Here is a 19757-nt window from a genome sequence, read left to right on the forward strand (position 1 = left end):
CTTAGACTCAATGACTCAAAAAGATTTTGCTCCTCCAGAATATGCGACTATTCCTACATATTGCCTCACAATCACTGACCCCGCCAGTGGACCACAGGTACTTGCCATCTCAGACCACACATATTTTTCATTACATCGCCAGAAGGTGGCACCATTTGCTCTAGACCCTCATTCCGTTTCTGACAACTGCATGACAGCAAGAGTCATTTTTTGCAGGTGTCGCTCCTCGGAATTTTTCCCTTTTAAAAGCACGCATTCCTCCATTTCCCACTCTAATCAGCATTATCAACTTTGCTCAGCCTATTAAATTTCAATATAATTTTGTTTTGGTTGGTGTTAGTTTTGATAATTGCTTAGTTCCTATTCACAAAACAAATCTACTGTTTTCAGGGTACAAACATTAACCTTTGTACAAAGCTTTTCCAAACGTTCTCTGGAATGGTGAAGACATCAGCATCTATTGAAAAGTCCCATTTGATTATTAAAATGACCTTAGACTTGTAATATACAGTAAAATATCTTCCTTAGGCTTTAAAAGGGTATTGTGCAAGTAAAAAACTATTTCCCTAGTAAATAAAATTGAAAATTTTAGTAATTTTATTTATTTTTTAAGGACAAAAACAAGTCACCATCTTCCCGCATTCTTGCAGAATTAAATCCTGTGCCCACGATATGGCTCTGGAACAAAGACACTAAATAACTGGAACGAATTGTGGCTATTTGGTATTTTCCATTGTTCAAAAAGATAAACAGAAAGTCCTTTGTCACTTGCCCAATTACTCATGTTTTTATAAGGAGCTTTTGAAATAATATTATTTGGTAACACTGAAGAGCTGCAGCCTCGCTGGGTGGCTGGGAAAACCATCCGGACTCCAGGCTGGATCCAGACCCGTCGCTGCGGGCGATGCTCCACTGGCACAAGCTGCGATAGACTCTGGTCTATAGAGAGGATGGGGAAGGGCATAAGGGAGAGAAAGCAACTGGAGGAAGACGACAATGTCCACAACAAAAGTGGATCTCTGTCCCAAAACACGGGACAGAGCTGCTGCCAAATAAAATAACTCAGAGCCTCATGTGATGTATTTTCAACGGCATAGATGGAGAAATCAACCAAAAGCTTTTGTCACCATCAGCAGAGCAATTCCCAATGAGTTTAAGCAAAAGGAGGGTTTTCAGGTTGAAAACTCACTGAAGTACTGGAATACTAATGAGTGTCAATGGTTAAGCGACACTGCTTTCCTAAGCCCATTATATGAAAAAAGGAAGAGTTGTTTCACAACAATAAATAGGAAATAAAGCACCACGTGTTTTGGAGACTAGGAAACAAGGGTCAGTTACTATCCATATTAAGTTGCAAGCTAACAAAATTTTAACTGAAATCCCAATAGCCAAAGTATAAATATATCCCCTCAACACATAGTACAGATGGATGGGAAAGGTCAGCAAAACAGCTATACAAAGTCAGGTCTATACACTGGTAGTTGTGTTTGTTTAAAAAACGCAATAAATAAAGCCTGGGATAAAAAGGTTATTCCACAGAAAAAAATGGCAAACCAAACTGGTTTGGGATGAGGGGGGTTACTGGTTCTGCCCACTTTTTGAAACTTCATGTTATCTACAAGTGTTTATAAGAAAGAGCATGGAAGTATGAGGTGTTAATTTTATTCTGTGAATAAAGACTACTCCAACAAAGAGAAGGAAAAGGGAAAAACAAAACAAATGGTTCTGAGAAGTTCTGAATGCCCCTTTTGGAAACAAGGTGGGGCGGGAGATGGGTTTAGGAGCCTGCTTGGGCAGCGGAACGAGAGACAGTGCTGGGCAGTTTGGGAGGGGGGAGCCAGCGCCCCGCTCGGTCAGTGCGGACCCGGGGGGGCTGTTGGGAGGTTCCACTTTAACACCGAGTGCCCAGGGGCCAGGCAGTGCCGGCGAGGGTCCGTGCGGGGGTCTGAACTCCCAAAGCAGCAGCTCCTGCCAACCATTCACTGCCAAAGGTCCTGCTCAGCCCTTCTTAGAAAGCGTTAATCCCCCCCAAACACCACCTAAATTATAAACTTAACCTGCCTAAAAATGAAGTGCTGGGGAACACGATCGCTCCAAATGGCTACGACAAGAAAGGACTCCTGTTCCTCTGCAAAATAACTTGCTATCATCAATAAACTGAATTTATTGATAAATAAACTGAGTTTACAATAAACTGAATTCAGAATAAACCAAGTTTAATGACCTTGAAAAGGAGATTTCCATAGTGCCGCAAAATACCAACGTCAGGCTTGCAGCAAACGCATGTCCCCTATACGTTCCTCCCAGCCGTCCTCTGCTCCTCTCGCTATAGCACCGTTTGAAGAGTTCTGCACAGCCTCTTGCCACAAGCCTTACGATGCTGCTGGACACTGGCAGGAGCGAGCTTGGCTTTCGTTCCTCACAGCCACCTTGCAGGCCCCACTGCCACCAAACCCTGTGCCTGATGGTTCACGGACACAGGGCGAGCCAAGGGGGGCAGGTGGCAACACCCCGAGGACCTTCTGTGGCCACCAGCTTCAGCCCCAGCAAAGGGGAATCCGTCCGTTCAACGCACGCTGCTACAATAAAATCATTATGCATTTCTAATTCCCATTTAAAAGCTCATGTTACTGGTGTGTAATTAAATGCAGGAGAGAGAAGCTTTGCAAGAGACAAGGGGCTTTTTAGATTTGGCACCCACTTGATTAGCAGAGGCAAGAACCATGTCCAAGTGTCCCTACATACCCAGCCAGGTGAGACAGCCCACCAAGGTATGGATACACCTCCTGCAGGCTTTCTGGATGCTGAAACATCCAAATGCTGAATGCTGGATGAAAGTTTCTGGATGCTGAAACTTTCCGAATGCACCAGCATTTCGGAAAGGATCACCTCCTTGGATATGCCTGAACAATTTGTGTTTTAGGGGTGCATTAGCAATCCCTTGTTAAAAATCCACCACCAGACTGAAGGAAGGACAGTACCAACCCATCTCCTCCCATGCCTGAATGCCACCCCTCCTCCTCAATGTATTAAGTACTTCAACAGCACCAGAGCTAAACAGAGCTTTACTTCCTTGTTCCCAACTATATCGTCTGTGAAGAATCAAAATGCTTCCTGAGGAGGCAAAAAAAGTTAAATACAGGCCTGTCGCCACCCCTTGATTTACTGAGTTGGAGCACCATGGCCATTACCAACGCGTTCCGCAGTCCTTCCAGGAACACGTGTGGTACACAAAGCGTTTATCTCAGCTGCCAGCAGGTTTCTGCGAGGGCTGGTTCTCACCAGAACTGCACTGATGCTCCTGTTTCCAAAGGGCTGGGATCAGCTGGCTACACAACCTGGCAGAAGGGAACTATTTTGTACCACTGCAGTGGTTTGAAAATGTCCAAACATAACAAGGGATGGTAGCTTCAATTTGTTTCTTTAACGCAGTCTCAGCCAGACAGCCTTAGTGAACAAGAGTAACACATGCTTTATATGACTTAGCGTTCCATGTTACAGCAGTAGTTAACTCACAGAGGAGTGGGTGGCCAACGTGCATGCTTGGCGAACAGAGACGGACCTTACAAAAGCACCATTAATGTGTGTGCAGGGCCTGGTATGGGCTATGCAGGTGAGTATTCAAAATCTGGTAGGAAGTTTATTGCGCTGGGCTATGCCACAGCCATATAAAACCTGATTCAGCTTCCAAATTAATTTACAGTTTATATTTTCAAAAGACCAGCTCCATAAGTGACCAATTGCCTGCTTACTCAAGAAGAGACCCGTGAGCCAGGCAGGCAGGAGACCAAGTGAAGATATTACTACTTTTTTGGAGCCATCAACCCACAGACATGGTGGCAAAAAGAGCATCTGAAAAGAAGCATGTCAGGAGTATGCTGAAAGCACTGCCTGTCTCCACTTCACTTAGAAGCAGGTCTTTGGCAAAATGTCATGACTTTTTGCAGGAGCTATAATTTCCTGAAGAGAAACACTTCTCTTTGGCGACCAATGACAGAACCTGAGGGAATGTCAGGAAGATGAGCCAGGGGAGGTTTAGGTTGGACATTAGGAAAAGGTTCTTCACCCAGAGAGTGGTGGAGCACTGGGACAGGCAACACAGCCCCAGGCCTGACAGTGTTCAAGAAGTGACTGGACAACAAATTTTGTTGAATTTCAGGGTTGCCATATGCAGGGACAGGAGTTGGACTCTATGATCCTTGTCGGTCCCTTCCAACTCAGGACATTTTATGATTCTATGAATACTCTGGGCACACCAGCAAACTTCATCAAACCAAGTGTATGCTGGGTGGGTGACCTGGGCTCCATCCACGGCTCTGCAGCTATGCAAATTCAGCTACTGCGCCTTGGGCTCTCAGTTTATAAAATTAGGCTGTGAATTATCCTCTTCTCTGACACACTACAACAATTCGTCCATTAAGGCAAACAATGCTTGGGAACAGTGTAAAGTAATACTTCGAAACCAGAGATGAGAGCTGTATTCATCAAAATTCCCACTCAGAGAAAAGTGGCTTAACAAAATGCTCCTGTCAAATTTGATTAGAAAGTGGGTGATAACATCAGCCTTATTTCTCCTAAGTAAAAGGCAACTCTGCAAGGCAAAACATGATTTTGCTCTCACCTGCCATGCTTCTCTGTGTTCCTGCCTAAGCCTGTGTAACACCAAAACCCCTTTTCACACAAGATAATTAAACGAAAGCCTGCGGACCACGACACTACAATGAGTCCACTATAAAGGCATAAATGATTTTCTTTCGATGCTTGCTTGTCATTCAACATTGCAGAGAGACAACAGGGAGAGACTGTAGGAAAGAGACTCAATTGTTTTATTGGCGTCATTATGTTTGTACTTAATAATGATCATATATCAAGGAAATGATTATTTGATGAAAAGTGCAGCTGTACAACTGCATGGCCTCTGTATACTCCAAACAACCCGCTACAATCAACCTCTTATCTTCCTCCTCCCGCTTCACTGCCAAGCAAGCCCAGAAGGCTCAGAAGACGACGGCCTTTCGGGAAGCGCCTTTAAGGCTCCAACTTATTAACCAGCTCATCTTTATCTTCAAGGGCAGAGTCCAAATGTGCCAGCTACCTCCCTGTTTCCCAAAAGGGAGAGAACGATGAAAAATGGGTGTAATACTTTAGTAATTTCAAAGATATCAGAAGTGGCTTCCATTTTCGAGCAAAGATTAGAGCAGGAGCAGAACAGAGGCCAGATTATTAAATCCAGCCCTGAACACGGAGGCTATGACAGGATGACTAACAGTGGGACATTTTCAGTTAATGGTCATTACTCAACCCTTATCCAAACTCACGCTGTTAGAAGAGCAAGCAGTTTCCATCACTGATTACACAGGGCATGGATCGTGATCTTGCAAAACTGTTTGTGTGGATGCCTTCGTGAAACTCAAGGGTGATGGGCTCGGTTCCAGGGTGTTACAGCAGACAGGGAATAAAGGGGGGCTTTTGCCTAAAAGTGACCAGCACAGGGGCTGTAAGCATTACCACTAGAACAGAAACCTGAAAATGGAGCTATGGTAAAACTTTACATTTCAGGATGTCAACAGCTTTCGTGTAAGTTGGGAAAACATGTCAAGAGCTGCAGACAACAGAAGGATGTTGTTCAGCATCTAGCAGCGAGGGAAAGAAAACAGGACACCCTTATTCCTACAGCTACTAAAAGCCTTTCTGACCAGTGCTTAGCAAAGTCTCTGAATGTTGCTGCTCAAAACCAGCTTAAAAACATTTCCTGAAGTATTTAAAAAAAATTTTTAATTTAGACATTTTTCAGAGAAGACTGGATCAATAAATGGAGATTCAAGGTCAAACTCACCTAGGGATTTTAGATTAACCCAACTTAATAAAACAACTGTGGCAGACCATTGTCACATTCTCCATCTCGGTAGTTGTCATTGCAAAGGAACAGCTTGCTTGCAATATTCAGTGCCATTTGGGGTGAATTACTTGGAAAACATATTTAGAGGGGCCTGATATGAAGGTGTCACATTTGCCAGAGCCCCATGCAGTTCAGATGATCCTGAGAAGAAAACGTAGTAGGTGGTCTAGTTTCTCTTTTGCAGAAGAAACTAGCATTTGTTTATGGATGGGACTAGCAGGATCTCAAACTGCATTTGCACTGGTTTTAAAGGAGGAAGAAGAGTTAAGGAGAAGAGTGGCAGATCGTTAAGTAGTAAAGAATAAGCTAAGACCAAAGGAACAGGAACCCTACGCCATCCCCAGCCCACAGCCTGCCCTGGCAAGCACCAGCTTTAGGAAGTCCTTAAAAACAGACTATGACCACGGGTCAGCCAGTATGTTAATGAACACGCAAGAAAGCTCTTATGACTTCTTCTGATCTAGCTTATTCCTCTCCTCAGCAGCATTTTTGCTTACCCTAGCTGTTCTAGCAGAGCACTGGGTAAAATCCTCACCCCATGGGAGTCAACACGAGCATTGCTGTTAAACAAGCAGGGGCAGAATTTCACCCTTGCACACAGAGGTCACTACACAGTCCGTCCAACACATTAAATACGGTCATGAATGAGCCCTGCTACGATCTTCGGACAGTTTGGGTTCAGTCAGGGCACGCTGAAGAGCCCACCTGTTGCTCTCTAGTTTGAAAGAGGATGTCACCCAGATGGAAATGCTTTGGGAAGGTTTAAGTTAAGTTATTGTAGGATGCATCAATTGTTTTCTGGAGAAACTAAGCAGTCTGTCATTGATTCACAAACTTGTAAGAGACACAACATACATCACTGAACTGTGACACCCCGTTAGAGTGGTAAAAGTCCAGGCAGAAGTGTTTCCAGTGACAAAAGCGTCGAGTTTGAATATGTTTGCGTCAGCAGTACAAGGTGACCTGCTCCCTCCTCCTCTCCTTTCCATAAACCACGCTGCTGGCACAGACAGCAGTGCTTTGCTTCTGGAGACTTCTTTCAAGAATTAATACCCATTCCTCCTCGCAGGTGCCTGTTGCTCGTTGTTATGAACCGCTGAGTTCCTCATCAAGGTTTTAATGCCACAAAAACAAAGCATCATTAGAAACAGATTTGCTTATAAGAGCGAATACCACACTTGTGTTTTCCAAGGGCCGTTATTTACATTTTATTCTTTGGAATACAAATAATTTCATTACTGAAAACACACAGGGTCTGCTGAACATCTGTACTCACAATGAAGATGTGCCCACTAATATTGTTCATACCTTTTCCCCATTTCTTTTCAAACTCAGTCAAACGTATTTCTGAAATCAGTCTACGAATAGCTACGTAAACCTGACGGTCTTAATCCAAGCAGATCCAACCGCTATACCCACTAATGGCTTAAGAAAGGCAGGCGATGTGAGTCATCAAGCTTGCTTTTCAAAAACAAAAAAGGAGCACGCTAATAAAAAAGACTCTTGGTAATGGAAAGGGAATTCCTGAAGCTGCTAAAGAACATGGGGCCAAGCCCGTGTACGGCTTCAGAGTTACCCCTCACCTCTACACCATCCCAGCGCTAAGCCGCAAGCCAAGTGGTACCCAGCAGCCGGGACACTCGCTGCACCAAGGACCACGATCCACGGCATGCTCTGGATGGCCAAAGACGGAGGCCTGGTCAGATGTATTTAGATAGCCAGACCCACTGATCTTCTTATCTTCATGAATCTGGCTCTAAATGAACACTTAATGTCAGCCTGATGTGTGAAGAAGGCTGTAACTCAAGATCTTTATATTCTTCTGAAGTACAGCTCTTTATTTTGTCTGGGCATTACAACTGCAATGTAATCTGATTAGGCACCAGCAATATTCAATGAGGGGAAGGGATAATACACTTACAGCAAACGGCCTGGAACACCGAGTGCAATTCCACCACACACTCTGCAGCACATGCAGTGCTTATTTTGAACAGCAGCTTCCACAGAGACAGTGAAAAGCCTACGGGCATCTCTCCTCTTTGTGTTTCGCTATCGGCCTTGCAAACACCTCTGGCCTCAAAAGTCTAAAGATCCTTAACTCAGGACTCCCAACCACCTGTGCTGCTGATCCCAGTGCAGCAAGGACTTCAGCTACGACCAAATGGCTGCTGCCTCCGAAGCACAAAATCAAGCACGATCAGAACAAGCAGGTGCAAAAAGCAGAAGAAAAGATCTTTTTTTTTATTATTTTTTTTTAATCCAAGTCAGCAGATCTAACTGAAACCCCACAATAAGCAGATCTGCAGAATGAGACAGTGCTATTTTTACATGCTGTCATTTCTTCCAACAGAGCACGCTTCCTTAGAGAGTGCAGGGAAAGATCACGGAGGGACAGAGGGAGGTAAAATAATTTAGACCACCTTAAGAAATTATCTGTTCAAGAAATTTTAGAAAACATATGTTAGGGTTCAGTTAGTTATTCAAGGATACAGCATCGTCAACTCATCAAAAGACTCAATGCACACCTGAGCATTGAGTGCAGCATCTGAGTCCCTGGGCACAAGGGGAAGCTCTGCCCCTGCCCCAGATATTCAGGGACATGGTTCCCTCTCGCTGGGGCTGCCTCGTGCCTCTGCTCAGCGTTAACAACCTCTAACTGCAACAGGCAGATATGGGGGGATGCTGGTGATGATGCTTCAAAAGGCAATAAATCCTCTTTTTGGTACTTTCTCTGCTGCTCTGTGTGTCCTAAAGGCCATTGAAAATCATCTCAAATATGTATTGCAATATCCATAGCTCAACATCATCCCCCCTGATTTATTTAGTGCGCCTCCAAACTCATTTCAACTTGGTTTGGTAGAAGCTTAACACTGCACCACCTTTGCAGACTCCTTTAAAACTCAGGAGGCTCAGCAGACACACGGAGAACCTGCCCACCTCTTGAATCGAGTGGCAGATAATGAAAGGATAACAAGAATCCAGGGCAATAGTGTTTACAGTCATCCAGATTTCCCCAAAGCTCATTTTGCCCAGTGCTATATTTAAAGACAGTTGTGTTGTTCATTGGGTGAGCTCGCAAACAGCTAACTAGTTTTGTCCTCACTGAGAAGCTTTTTATTTTTTCTGGTAGCATCCCACTTATTTTCAGCTTCAGCTTTCTCAACCTTACTACAACATAATGAATTTTCACAAAAGCAAGCGAGAATGTCACCGCATGGGTTTGACACCAGCTGGCTGCTTAAGCCTGCAGTATGAAGGAATTTGCTACACAACACTGAACTTGGCTTTAAAAAAAGTAATATTCCACCTGTTACAGAAAGTGAAATGAGGACAGTCTTCTCCAGTCAGAGAAAACAGAGGTTGGCACTTTTGCCCACAAACTTAATAAACAGTGCTCAGAAAGACACCGCAAACTCTGAATTCAAGTTCTTTAATTTAGAAAAGGTATGGGCATTTTCTCCTTTACTTGTAAGCTGCAAGAGGAACAACCTTCACACACGAATGAGGCTGAATGCAGATCAGGTGAGACAGCTTACGAGCACAGGACCATGCTCCCCAGATCTCTGGCTGCTTTGAACGCACAGATTCACACGCTCCACAGGCAAACTTCTGTTTATTCCACAAATCCTTCCAAACCATCGACGCTGCCAGGGTGCATTTAAAGTGTGCCTACTTAAACCACAATGAGTGCAGCAGGAGAAAAGCTTCCTTCAAGAGTTCTTCGATTCACAAAAAGAAAACAAAGCACATCTTGAAGAAAAGATCAACTGGAGCTGCAGAGGTGAATGGCACTACAAACGGCACAGGCACTCAGCAGCGCTGACTGGCACGCAAACACTAAGGACGGGCTTATCTCCTTCTGCGAGGACAGAGCAACTGGATTTCTTAGAATCATAAAATCATTTTGGTTGGAAGAGACCATCAGGATCATTGAGTCCAACCATTAACCTAACTCTGGCAATAACCCATGTCCCTAAGAACCTCAACTGAACACCCTTTAAAACACCTCCAGGCATGGTGACTCCAACGCTTTCCTGGGCAGCCTGTTCCAACGCCTGACAACCCTTTCCAGGAAGAATTTCTTCCTAATATCCAATCTGAACCCCCCCTGGCACAACTTGAGGCCATTTCCTCTCATCCTATCACTTGTTACCTGGGAGAAGAGACCAACTCCCTCCATGCTACAACCTCCTGTCAGGTAGTTGTAGACAGTGATAAGGTCTCCCCTCAGCCTCCTTTTCTCCAGGCTGAACAGCCCCAGGTCCCTCAGCTGCTCCTCATCAGACTTGTGCTCCAGGCCCCTCACCAGCTTCATCCCCCTCCTCTTCACTCTCTCTAGTATTTCAATGTCCTTCTTATGACGAGGGGCTCAAAACTGAACACAGAATTCGAGGTGAGGCCTCACCAGTGCTGGGTACGGTGGCACAATCACTTCCCTAGTCCTGCTGGCCACACTATTCCTGATACAAGCCAGGGTGCTTCTTCTTTCAAACAAAATCTGTTGGACTGTAGCAAACACTGCACTGAGCACTGGACGAGCAGATCCACGCATTTCTGCTGTACGTGCCCGCTGCAAGCACACACATGCAAGGCACACCGAGGTTTCTAAGATCTGTGCAAGGAGGCTAAGTTTTAAAATACCACCCAATCACCATTAGTAAGAACAACAGCAAGGAGCTTTAGGAAACCAGTATTTGAATCAAAGACTAGAAACCTGAAGACAGAAGGAAAACAAAGATGAATTAAAAACAGCTTTGCAAATCCTGAAATTTAAGCCTTGAAAGGGGAGCAGAAGTGTTCCTGTGCCCACAAAAGTTGCTTTACAGATCTGCTTCTCCATTGTTTTAGCTGTTGCCCCACTACAGTACAGAATACCTTTTGTACCTCCTCCCCAAAGGAGAGGACCAGGAGGGGATTTGCACCTTACACTCCACACAGGACAAACCTACAGAGTACTATTACCATTCCAGCCAAGTCCTGCTCATCTTAACAGTTCTTAATTATCAAACCAATTGGGGCTGGGCAGTTTTAAATAAGGCTGCGATCCATACAGAGCGCTGGTAAGGATTTCATAGCAATAGCATGCAAAACGACATTCATATGCTTCTCAGGGGATGCCTCTCCTTCCACTGTGGGGAAGTCCACGTGCCTGTACTGTTCCCCTCCAAACACTGGTGTAAGGTCATTCCTTTCAGCATCTCATGTAAAACAGACACAAAACAAGTCAGGTTGGAGGCACCTGAGGCCCATGTGGTCTGCTGCCCTCTGAATGTGGAGCCAACTTTGATGGGCCTCCTGGTGGCCTGCCCAGCCGGGCTTTGAGTGTCTCTAGGGCGGAAATTTCTGGGCTCCTCTTCCAGTTGCTGACTAGCACCACTGCAAATATTGTTTTCCTTACCTAAAATCCAGAGTCCATTGTTCCAGCAGTTCAAACTTGTAGTTTTCCAAGAGCCTCTTGGGAGGCTGTGCTCCCCTGACACTGGGTCATCAGCATAACACAGTAAATACATGTGGAAACTGTTTATTAGTCTTATCCAAGTAAAAGCTTTGATGCCAAAGGAATTCAAACATGCATTTTGTGCACACAAAACAACATTGTCACAACCCAATCTGGGAAAAAGTGACATCTGTGGTATTTTCAAAATGACACAAGACAGACTAAAGTTCACCTACAAAAAGTGGCCAGCCCAAGCGCTAACTTGTTCAAATTCATCCATGTACATTTACTTTTGTTGCATTTCTTGGGGTTTCTCAAAAAATGAATTTGCAGTACTTCATGGTGAAGCTGATTTTAGAACAGAAACATTAATCTGATCATTTGACATCCCTGGTAATGCAGGAAATCTATCTAAATCTCACAGCTCCTCATACGCTCTGGTGCTCCCATGTTCTTCTAGCAGACCTCATCAGCCGCACCTACAACACACAGTTGGCTGCGACCTATTGCTATTAATTTATCTATTAAAGACAAAGGGAAGTGTCTGACCTAGGCTTTAACCACTGTAACACACAGGACTAGCTTATAAATTACAAGGTGAGAGGAAAGTGCTCAGAAAGGGTCACCTCCTATTTAGAATTTATTAACTCCTCTCTCCAGAGGCCACCTTGATTTAGTACCGTGTAACCCATATTCCCACATTTCAGAGTGATGTCGTTACACAAAAGGTTTCTCTTCCTTCCATCCTGCTCAGCCATGTGAAGCAGGAACGATCAATTCACCCAGCTTCTCTCCCAAAGACAGTCAACTTGAGGGACAGGTCGCTCAGAAATTCCACACAAGCAAACGTGTTCACAGTTACCGAGGGTACGAGGAAACCCACACTTGTAACACTGTGCTCGACATGCTGGGGAAGAAAAGCCCTGGATCACTCAACGGAAAGTCATCTTGCCTTGTGGTCTCACAACCAGTTTGTAGCACGCAGGACCAACAGAGATGACGAGGTTTTATTTTGTTAACCGGAGGGAGAGCCCCTGGGTTTTGGAAGCTTTAAGACGTGGGCTCTAGTCCCAAATCCCCAAGCGTAAGCTTGACTCAAAGCCATGGGCTGCTCACCAGCGTGTTCAGCTCTGTCCTAGACTGAAAGGCATAAATCTTGGAAGACAGGTAAAAATACAGTTTGCAGAACAGGGATGCAGCTGCTCTGAAAAGGGGTGCAGGAAAGAAGCAGTTACTGCATTGTCCACCTTCCCCTGATGGGCAGTAATGCTTTACGGCACTGATTCATGAGCTGAGTTTTCCAAAACCATGGTGTGTGCCCACCCCTGGTCCACAGGCAGCGCCAAGCCCAGGCTGCAATGCAGCTGTGTCGAGATCAGGGCAAACCAAACACATCTGAGAACAAAGCGTGTTCTCACTCGGCACCCACCAACAAGCGACCCCCACACGAGCTGCTCAGCAACATCCATGTACCTTATTTCAAGTCTGCACTGGGAAGTCATTTATGGTTTTATTTAAGGCGAGCTTCTTGAAGGAGGGCAAAGGTGTCTCAAACTGTTTTTCCCAGGGTAATGTGTGTCTATATAAAGCTCTGGAGGAGCAGCTAACACGTGGGAGTTTAATAAAACGACACTGTTCTCCTTCCTTGACACTCTCCTGGGCACCGCAGGGTCAACACAGGCCAAAACTTTTTGCAAATTTAAAGTTGCAGATAAAAAGAAAAAGACACTAACACTTTTCACATCATTTATAGACCAGACATAACATGTTCCAGAAAGAATCAATCTGTTTTTCCCGCTTGTACAAATACCCACCAACCAACTTAACCATGTTAAACAGCCAAACACTTGTACTGGTAACTAGCTATGTTACCACAACATGCCAAAGTGAAAATGAACCTTAATAACGTGATTCAAGCAAGATTTTAAAATACATGTTTTTTTAATGTGCTCATTTTTAATGTGGTCAACTTCTGCAGTTACGCTCTGGTAAGCCTGACGTATCATCAGTCTTAATAGACTTCCAATGCAACAGCAGTTTCTGATTTATTTCCCTCCATCCCACATCCTCTTCAGAGTCCATTCCTATTTCAAGCATCAGTACCCAATGCTTGCACCATCTGCAGGTTGCCAAGCCAGTTTATCTATAGAAAAATGGATACGAACTACTTTGCCAACAGAAGAAAATACATCCTGCGCTGGAAACTCTGGCTAGCTCGTGCTTTTCTCGTCTATCTATAAATACGGCAATGCCAACTCCTAATTAAAGCACGCAGGTTCAAATGGTGTAAAAGCTGTAATCACAATAAGACATATGTAAGTCTCTAAATATATATGTTAAGAAATGCAGCTAAAAACCCCTCCAAACAAAACCCTGTAAAAGGATAAGCACGCTCAGCTTTTTCCACTAAGTGAAGGAGAACAGAGAGCTGCTGCTGAAGGCTGCCCTGTGCAGAAAGCACGAGATACGCCCTAAGAAGCCCAGGAAACACAGACCATGAGCTCTGTCGGTACATGGTATTAAAGTCACGCTCTCTTCAGGCTCCCGAGGAGCCCTTTGGCTGCCGGAGCGTCAGTCCGTGACGTAAGCCCGGAGTAACTGCAATGCAGCACTCGCACGGGCACCGATTATCTCTGAATTTGTCTTCCGAGGCAGCAGCACTGTCACTCATCCCCAGCGAACTCAAGGGCATGACTTGAACTGAAATAATTGCCACGATTCATCTGTCCAGCTGCAATCCATTTCAGATACAATGGCCTGCAATAGGGTCTAGCCTAGATTTTTGTAACAGCTTGTTTAAAGTAGGTAAAATAAATGATTCAATTAAAAAGATAGCCCCCAAAGAACTGGTTTTTGGTACGGGAGTAAGGACAGCCTAATTGGGTCTTGATGTAAGCAGTATTTCTATGGTTAAGAAAAAAATCTTTCTAAAGAAAGTAGTTAGTCTTGTTAATCTGACATTCCCAAAAGGATCAAAAGGCCGTGAAAGGCACGGCTTGCAGGACAGACTATAATAAAACAAGAACAAGGCACCTCAGTTGGCAAACGAGAAGCCAAGGATACATGTGGGACACATTCTATGCCATGCATTGTCTTCCTAACCAGGAGGTGTGGGAAAACACACAGTAGCAGAGGTGGGAAGCACTATATTTCCTGTGGAGACTGACGAATTGTAAACGTTAATACAAACAGAATCACACTAAAGGAGCTCTGGTTCATCTACTAACAAAGCTTTACACCAGGTTTGCTAAAATGTCGACAAGCTAGGGGTTAATGTAGGCAGAAAATAATTAAGAAATGTATTGAGCTCCAAAGAGCGACAAGGCAAGTTATCTGCTATGAAAACAAAATTATCCTAACACTATTTTAAAGCACTTAAGAAGATGATTGAAGACAAAATAGGTACAAATCAGCATCAGCAATTACCTATCTAGTGTCTCCTCCCCCTTCCTAGAGGCAGCTCTTGCAAGTCAAGTCACAGTCGCGATGGGCAGGAGGAGGGCGAGGATCCCCAGGGACTTCCTTTATACCAAGAACCACACGTGAGAAGATTCCCCTTTAAACCTGAAGTGCATATAGAAGGCAGCATTATATGGCTGCCTTTAAAGTTTGACTGCCTTTCGCAAAAGGAAGAAAAAATAATGTCAAAAGAAATGAGCTTGCAATAAAAGGTAAAGAGATATTCTTAGTTGAAGCTACTTTCCAAGAGGGCACCACCTTCCTTCAGCCCGACCCCTGCATGGGGCAGCCTCTGGGGAGTCACAGGGACAGGGTGCTCCTCATCCCAGTGTAGCTGCTGGCTACCAAATATGAACTTTTGCTTTAAGGTTTTGTTAACAGAGTTGTGGTGGACACATCAACTTCCATGCTACCAGGCTTTGCCAGGCAACAGTGTGGAAACACCGACCTGTATCCACCCTGGGTAAGTCAAACTGGGGAGACCATGAGCACTCAGGGCAGGATGAGCACTTACCTGCGTCACCTCTCTGCCAAGGCACACACCAAGCACAAGTGTCCTGACAAGCAGGCAGAGACCAAAAGTAAAATTCCTATGCAATTTGCTAACGTAACAATATATCCCATCAATTTATTCTGCCATCTGTTAGTGAGGACAAAGGTCAATCTGAAATCTAAGCAAGCCACCAGCCCTGGTGGGCGAGGCGTCCTCCTTTCTGCAGGCAGCACTGCACGAGCGGTTGATGTGCTTGGGATCTCAGCCAGGTTCTTTTGGCTCTCTGGCCAAAGTACTGTAGTGCATTTGCAGCAAGGCTGACCAGGGGCAGCCTCAGGCACAGCACAGACCCAGGCACGAATGTGGCCCACTGGATCTGCAGCAGGATCACAGAAACATTTTGGTTGGAAGAGATCCTCAAGCTCATCAAGTCCAACCATTAACCTAACTCTGGCACTAAACTATGTCCCTAAGAACCTCAACTAAACACCTTTTAAACACCTCCAGGGATGGTGACTCCAACGCTTTCCTGGGCAGCCTGTTCCAATGCCTGACAACCCTTTCCAGGAGGAATTTTTTCCTAATATCCAACCTAAACCTCCCCTGGTGCAACTTGAGGCCATTTCACCTCATCCTATCACTTGCTACTTGGGAGAAGAGACCAACCCCCTCCATGCTACAACCTCCTTTCAGGCAGTTGTAGACAGTGATAAGGTCTTCCCTCAGCATCCTTTTCTCCAGGCTGAACAGCCCCAGTTCCCTCAGCTGCTCCTCATCAGACTTGTCCTCCAGACCCTTCACCAGCTTTGTTGCCCTTCTAATGGATGCTGTTAGCCACCCTGTTCCTTTGGAGATTTTGGTCCCTTCTGTCTCTAAGTGACTGGCATCAGCATCTCCCAACAGCAGCTCTGTAGCCCTGGAAAAGGCCACTAGTGCATCCAAGGACCCAACTGAAAACAAGAACCACTCACTAGACATGAGAACACCCAGCAGAAAGAGGGGCATAAAGACAGAACTCAACACAGAGCATCTCCCAACACTTTACCACATGTCAGACAATATGATAACCTCCCCTCAGATCACAAAATAGCTTTCTGCAGCCCAGACCTCTCCTCTAGATAAAGTGTTCCTCAGCTTCACTTTCTTGTTGGCCACCAAGGTACGAGAACTTGGCAGCTGATAGGAAACACGTTTTTCCGGCACTTTGCTCTTTCCAACCCATTCCAAAAGTAAGGAAATGGCCAAGCTCAAAACATGCCAGTGGTCTATCAATTTAGCGGAGCCAACACTTCCGAAAGGAAAAACTTCCAGGCTTAAGTCATACACTGTCTTTAACGGAGCCTCTCAAACATGCTCGTTCATTTATAGCAGGATATGCTTCCTGCCATAAAGCATCCATATGCAGAAAATATTACCAACTTCCTTCAAAGTCTATATTTAAATTGGTGTGATAATGCACCGCTGGTACTCTCTGCTGATAATCACTGCTCATCACTGACTTTTGAAGTGAGCTACAGGTTTAGAAGCTTTAGCCCTGGGTTCTGCTACTTCATCTGCAAGTTTGTCTCCATCACCATCGAGAGGCTCCCCAGGAGAGCTGCCAAGACAGACACCACCTGTCCTGGTGACTCACGGCAGTAAACTGCATGCGATCTAAGCAGTGTGAATCATCAAGAACTGCTATTTAAACCAAGTCCAGCATTTTGATAAGTAAAGTGTATTACCTTCATCAGCCTGGAAGGCTCTTTTAGAGCAGTGAGTATGGGAGGATCCACCAGGCAAAGAGCCAAGTCTTCTCTCTACAAAACCGTTCTGATGATTGTTTCAGTGACCGCAGGGACAGGAGTGACAGTCTTGTCCATGTGACACAGTTCCCCTGCTCACCTGCATGGACAAGTTAACTCCAGAAAGAAACAAGTCTGTTGTTTTCTCAGCCAACGCAGTAAAACCAGAGGTCTATGGTCTGTTTAGGCAGAACTAGGAAAACCTGTTTCCTATAAGATGCTTTTGACCCAGTGAACAATAAAACACTATGAAATCTGAATACTGAACACATCTGGTTGTGGGAACCAGGGGCCTGAGCCCCAGTTTTACTCCTGGAATCCCCTGCGATGAAACAAGAATGAACCCCCCAAATACCTGTATTCTAATTTTAGGAAAATTTGGTTGTCCACTGAAGACCAATGCCACATTGGTGGTGTTTTGGGAAAATTTGGGCAAAGCTACGACAACATTTTTCAGCACAGCCTCTCTCATAAATCAATGCATCGAGGTCCACAGTGTGAGCCTGAAAGATAAGCACGCTGAGCCTCATCTTCAGAATACAAATCTCCAAAGAGCATCTTCTCAATTTCCCCCAGTACCTTCAGACATAACACCCAGAGAGGGGTGAAAAAAAGGCAACACAATTACAATTTCTATGACTATGACCTTTAAATGTTTAACTAGCAATCTATTCTTCACAGTCAAGATAAGCAGCAGGTGATTAGCTTCACTACGAGACACTACGCCCCTGTAGTGCAATAATTCAATTAGACACTTTAACAGCCTTTAATTTTGTTCAGGATCTGCTTACTAGAGCCATAGCCCCCTTGCTACAATTCTGTTTTGCCTCTCAAGCCAAGCAGGGTCAGTCCGGGTCAGCGCTGGATTGAAGGAGGGGTCTCGTAGAAAATCCCAGATGCCCTAAGAACTGGGGCTGATGTTCCCGGAGGAGGCAGTGCCAGCGAGAGCTCTGGGAGAAGGTCTGGAGCTGCCACCTGGACACAAGCTGCAAACTTTCACTGAGCTACAACCAAGGCCCTGATCCTTACTACTCACTGATCTCAAAACACACATCTTTCTCTTGATCAGGCAATCTTCCAGGTAAATCGGACACACTGTTCTTCATTTTCTGTTGTAGCTGCTGCAAATACACTCTTAAGGGGCTGTCTCACACCTCCAGAGACAGCGTCAATGTGGTGATGGATGTGTGAACACCTACCCAACTTCACCTTGTGCCTGATCCTTTCCCCAGCCGGTGTTACAGTGTGAGGAAATTGCTGGAGCAGCTGAAAAAGTTTCCTGTGTAACATGTAATACACAACTTCATTGTCATTCAACCACACCTGGATTTTAGAAGTTATACAGGAAAGCGCCTGCAAGCTTGAACTGTGTTCTTGACAGCCAAGGTTCCTTCCCCTCCTCCTCCAGAGTAATTTCTTTTCCCCCAACAGCTTTATAAGCAGTTCTGAAAAGGAAAAGCATATTTCCCTCCTCCTCATAGCTGAGTCAGCAATGGCCATGGCAAACTCCCAGAGCACGCATGCACCCTGCTGACCTCTGCACCTCTAAAACTGTTTCACTTTTCCCACAGAACTTGAGTTCTCCAACCCCACACGCCGGCACCATGTCCTGCAGTTGCACCCGTGCTCCAGGACCAGCCCCTGATTTCTGCTCCCAGTCCAGAGGGTCACCAACACAAATATAAATCAGCAGGAAGGGTAAACGTTCTTTCCACCAACCCATGGCCAAATACGCTTACTGAGAATGAAACCACACACAATGCTGCCTGTTGTAATCCTGCACCATGGGGCATGCAGGTTAAGTTTAAAAATTTACTTTCGTAAGTGTTAGCTTAAAAACTACCTTTGGTCTCCCTTTACCAACCATTTCGTAAAGCTTAAGAATCTGTTACTGGCTGCAAGCTAATAGAGAAGTGCTTTAGCTTGGACAACATCTGCTCGTGAGTTCTGATCCAGACATCCTGGGTTCAAACTCCACTGTCATGGTCCCTTATGGTTGTACAGAAGCAGCAATTAAAACAAATGACAAGCTTTCACAGAAAGCAATGAAACGTTTGTGTTCTACAGAAGGTAGTTTGATCAAATCCTTTTATTAAATATTCTTCCAGTTCTTAAACCAAGTTTTCTGCACGATGGAAAGGGTTGTTTTTATCTCATACGTACCCTGGTTGTATTTATAAGGCTACATTTAGTATGATTTTTTTTAATCCAGGATTAGGCTCACCAAGAGTCTTATGAACACATCAGTCAGGGGTTTGCAAGGAAAATATCTGTACCATAAGTTCCAGTATGTATGCACATAGCTTCATTAACATAAACACTTCAATCCCAGCAAAAACTGCATTTTCATTGGGTGTTGCACCGCTATTCTCAGAAGTGTTAAAGCAGAGTTACTGCTTAATAGGTCTAATATTACCAAGATGTGGGGAAGGCCTAATAAGAGCTTGCAACACTGTATTGCAAAAGGGCTGGTTACAGCAGGAAGATTTATGTCTAATACATCTGTACCTATACGAATGGGAAATGTTTAGTTTTGTAAAAAACCTAAAAAATGTCGCCTTGTAATAGAAAGTGAATCAAGACAACAGAAATTCATCTTACACAGCACAAAGATAAGCTGGCAAAAAATAAAATCAGGTAAAGTCACGTTATCAACCTTGTGACTAGAAAACAAGAAAGATGCAA

General features: G+C 44.7%; 1 protein-coding gene across 23 annotated transcripts in view; it reads right to left on the reverse strand.

The window, feature by feature from the left end:
* MTSS1 (MTSS I-BAR domain containing 1) overlaps positions 1-19757 on the reverse strand; it is a 129050-nt gene that overhangs the window by 35788 nt on the left and 73505 nt on the right. The gene's annotated exons all lie outside the window — the stretch shown is intronic.

This window comes from Columba livia, chromosome 2 (genome assembly GCF_036013475.1).
Source record: "Columba livia isolate bColLiv1 breed racing homer chromosome 2, bColLiv1.pat.W.v2, whole genome shotgun sequence".
Taxonomy (NCBI): domain Eukaryota; kingdom Metazoa; phylum Chordata; class Aves; order Columbiformes; family Columbidae; genus Columba; species Columba livia.